Here is a 4680-nt window from a genome sequence, read left to right as displayed (position 1 = left end):
GTATGTTACTTATTATCTGTATTTTGAACGAATAAATAAAGTTTAAAAAAAAAAGTACTTTACGATTTCATTACGGGCAGCCGTTTGAAGGATTTTCAAAGAAGTTCATGTTTGGTAAAATGAAGCAAAGATTTGAAGAATGCTGCTGGGATCCGCAAATTGCGTATTTTCACCAAGCAGTCAATAAAATATCTCACAAGAGGCCTGTATCAGCCCGAAGAAAATCAAGTTAGTGGTTAGAAAGAAAGTTGATATTTGAGAAACAAAGGAGTTACTTAGTTTGATAAGATTGTAAAAGGGTTGAACTTAATTATCAAGATTTCTTTATTGTCAGGTAATTAAACTGGTGTAATCTTGCACGAAATTTGTTTTAATCTGCCAACAGTTTCGCCATCAGCAAGATGCCACTTATAGTCAGAGACTCCCAAAGTCACTGAGAACATGTGGATTCTCCTCCAGTGCTGCTGCAGCCACCGCAGTCACACACATTCCAATCCAAACCATCGGCATCCTGAACTCCAGATCTGAACCTCTGACATGATCAGGAACCCTTCATCAGCCTCTCACATCCCAGTTCCGGTACAAGCCAATCTCCAGCCATCTGTAGTCTGGTGTGCGTCCTTTGCAGTTATCAGCAACCTGCTTCCGGCAGCCTGCTGCCTGTGCGTGTTTTCATCCGCTGAGCCCTTCACTGATGAAGGTCTGCTCTGCATCTCCTTTTGAAATGAATTGAATATTATTTATATAGCACATTTTAAACACAACAAAATGTTGATCCAAAGAGCTGTACACCAATTAATAAACGAAGACACAAGGCACAAAATCAACAAACACAAAAGACTAGACATTGGACAAGAGAATCATCTCACAGAATAGTAATGGGTTGGAGAATCACCCTATGGTGGGCGGCGACAGGCTGGCTAAACACACTGGCGCGATTGACTCAGCCCGCGCCCGACAAGCCTAAACTACCTGGGCGGGCTTTGCAGATCCCGAGACAATCATGAAAAAAGCAAGGCCAAGACTTTTATCTGAGGTCAAGGGAAGCAATACAATTCGAAGCTTGTCATTATTTCTTAAATTTCATTATTTCCACTATAATGAGCAGCAGTTAAAAAAAAATGAGAACATACTTGGAGACTGGTGCATTATTAGGGTAAAGCACAACCAGACACTTTAGACTATGCACAATTTAGACTTTAGACTCAAACCATCATGTAAAATTACCTAAATTATAAGCTAAATTAAATTTATTATGCATAAAACACTCAGTTGCAATTATCTAAAAAAATTGAAAAAATATGTGCTACCAATACTCCAACTAGAAACCAACACTAGTCGAAAAGACCATAGCAGCCCTTGGTAGCTCGAATAAGGAGTCTCTTTGTTCACGTTCTCTGATATCTGGGGTTTTATTATTGAGACCTCTGAGCCCCAAAACCACCCACATTGCCACCAACCCCCACAACGCCATTCCTCAGGAGTGCCCCACCAGCATGGAAAAGTCTTGGCCCCACAAACAGTCCATGGTCAAGCTCGATAACCTTGGTGAGGCATCCCCTCGAGTATGTCTGTCAACTTCACCCAGCGACAAAGCCTGTGTTCCACCTCAATCGCTCCAGCTCCATGTCGATCGTCTCGGCCCCAGGCAAGATTGCCCCACCCTCCACACCGGCTGCTTAGGCCGCACTGCTGTTCTCTAAGCCTCCATGCTGACATGCCAGATGCCCCCCTCAGCCGTCAGGACCTCCGTAATGGGAGCTCCTGAGATGGACCCAGAGTCGCTGCCAGCGAATTTTTCAGGCTGAAGTAGATCCCTCAGTCACTCCCTGGTGCTCGTCTTCCAGTTCTTGTGCCTCAGATATTGTGCACGGCTACATACTTAAGGTGATGTGCACCTGAGTCCGGAGAGCTGCATCAAGCTGCAGTCATGTCACCGCCATCTTGCCCCTCCTTGACAAAAGAGGAGCAGTCTCCCCATTTTCCAGTTTCCCTAGACAGTTCTCTGCTTCTCTGGAGTTTGCAAGCCCTGGAAGCCGCTGCCGAACATTGGCCTTGTCATCTTACGCCCAGATTCCATGGTCGCAAGATTTTAAAATAAACCACTCTCAGCTCTTTTAACAGGCCGTTTAAAGCCTGTACAGAGCAGTTGGTAGTTGGACTGGGTGGTAGGACCCTGTGGAGGAGCGTTGTATCTCCTCTCCTCACTCTCTGCGGGTCTGCCTTGAAGAGCCCGTTGAAAGAACCAAAGACTTGTTGATCCAAACCAAGGCTTTCATTAACTAAAAGACTGGAGCATATCACAAGTAGGTCAACCAGTCCAGAATGACCTGGTCTGGCTAGGAGCAATCCTTTAAGACCTGCCAGTAGGTGTGGCTACGCTCTCTGCCAATCACAGTCATCCTACACTACCATCTGTACATATACACATTGGTGATAGAATCTGTTCTATCACATGCCTTTTCAGCAGTTCCGGCAGTGCTGCCATTTTTTCTCCTTTAGTCAGAATTGGTTCCATTTCTGTTTGCAGTAAATGTAAATATTTTTGATTATTATAGTCAGCATGACATAAGAATTTTCTAACAACACACATTTAAGAAGTTTGGGAAAGAATGGTGAAGGTTTCTGTGAATATAAAAAAAAGTAGGATAAAATGGCATACAACAGACACATTTTAAAGTGGATCCATTCCTCCCAACAGGTTCAACTTAAGATCTTCAGGAAACCTAAACTAAGGCTTTATATCAGTGTGAAGGGCAAACTGCACAGGGATGGAATGTTAAGCTAATGTCTTCCATTCACTTGTAAAATGCATCCTGTGTTATTAGAGGAATGGAGAATTATTGTCAGCCAATCTATTTCTTTCTCAGTCTTTGTCACACATGATCTGATCATTTCTCTCTTGATCAATTGGGGGCCTTGGTGAACAAATTGGTTACCGTGCCACCTCACAACATTTAAACACTGTGGATTATTTTGAGATATTTTATATTTATGAAAGGTTTTCCATTAAAAGAAAGTTCTTTCTGAACTGTTGCAGAGGAATACAAGGTCATTTTAGAGGGAAAGCGAGAAAGAAAACAATGTGATTGTAAACTGAACATGAAGAACTTGGTTGAGTGGAGAGAAAGATCAATATAATTAATTGTGAGTATACCCAGAGTAATCCATAAAAAAGGCAAAAGCATAGCAAACAATTATGAAGAAATAATGAGAAATACAGCAAGTTATTGGTTAGGCCACCAAAAGGTTTGTTCAACTACTGTATTTATGGTAATTACAGAATCCATTGAAATGTCAGTGGAATTACAATGTCAGAAATTTGAAATTACACAATGTTGAGTGAATCAGAATCAGATGTATTGTCATAAACATGAGTCATTAAATGTGTTGTTTTGCGACAGCAGCATTGTGTGTTACAGGTGCAAAACTGCTAGACATTGAGGGGAAGAAGCTGATTTTGTAACAGTGAGTGTGTGTCTTCAGGCGCCTGTACCTCCTTTCTGATGGTAGCAATGAGAAAATGGTATGGCCTGGGTGGTGAGGGTCCTTGATGATGGAAGTTCCTTTCTTGAGACACTGCCTCTTCAAGATATTCAAAATGGACTGAACACTAATGATGGTGCTGTCTGAGTTTATAATATTTCCCTGTCCTGTGTCTTAGCCTCTCTGTACCAGACAGTGATTTTGAATGCTGGTATCATTTTTTTTTGGATTAGTGAGATTGGAAGGAATTCAATGGAACATTTTAAACCTTCAAAAGGCTTTAATACTGTGAAAAGACGACAGCTTTTACCTTTAATTAAGAAGTATGCAGCAAGTAACCACCAATATAATTTTTTAAAAGTAATTAAAATAAGATATTCTGGAGCTTGGTTCACTTTGGTACCGTATAAAAGACATCAAGGTGATGATTGCTCCTTTTAGGGGAAATGCTTCTGAAATACAAGCAGTCAAATGGATGGGGAAGTTCTCGCAGCAATACAGACAATGCCAGCTAAATCTGTTCAGTGTTGTTGCAACTTCCCTTGTAAGGATTTAATTTAATTGTCAGGTTTTAATTGCAGAGCATAGTGTAGGTATTATGGAAATCTCAGAGAATAAATTTATTTAGCACTTGTTACAATCTCAGTATATGCTTGTGACATGTAAAGTGAGTAACAGAAAAGCCATTTATATGCATAAATGAAATTATGTTGGTTGAGAGACAAGTAATGAATTCCCCTTCTCTTTTTCCAGGATGAAATTATTGAATCTTTTAAGAATATTTGAAAGAATGAAGGAGTCTATTTGGAATCGTGACATATCTAGCAATGCATCATTATCCTAGATTTTTGTTCAAATTTCTTTGCCGTGGGTCTTAAATACACAAATTTCTAGCTCCAAGTTGAGAGCTACAACTGACACTTTCATTACATAATGATGTAGTGACCATTTACCACATCTGGCTCTGGCCTCTTATAAAGTTTTTACACCACAGTATTAAATTATAGTCAACACAGAAGTTACAGTTACATGGTTAGATAATTATTATTATGAACCTGCAGATTCATTTAATGTTGCAACTAATTTTAATGAAGTGATTTAAAAATTGTGTTCACTGAGCTTAATAATAAGCAGTAGCCAGAAGCTGTGGTAGATTAATTACCACCCAGGCTCGAGGCTGAACTGAGCAGAGGT

At 40.3% G+C, this 4680-nt stretch overlaps 1 long non-coding RNA gene across 1 annotated transcript; it reads left to right on the top strand.

Annotated features, from left to right (window-relative positions):
* Window positions 1-346: 346 nt before the first annotated feature.
* On the top strand, window positions 347-4447 carry LOC138751836 (uncharacterized). Its single transcript, XR_011350225.1, has 3 exons — window positions 347-579; window positions 3041-3147; window positions 4240-4447. It is a non-coding gene; the product is annotated as an uncharacterized lncRNA (long non-coding RNA).
* Window positions 4448-4680: the final 233 nt, after the last annotated feature.

Source organism: Narcine bancroftii, chromosome 1 (assembly GCF_036971445.1).
Source record: "Narcine bancroftii isolate sNarBan1 chromosome 1, sNarBan1.hap1, whole genome shotgun sequence".
Lineage (NCBI taxonomy): Eukaryota > Metazoa > Chordata > Chondrichthyes > Torpediniformes > Narcinidae > Narcine > Narcine bancroftii.
Note: the sequence above shows the minus strand (reverse complement) of the source record. Positions and strands in the feature narration are given on the sequence as shown.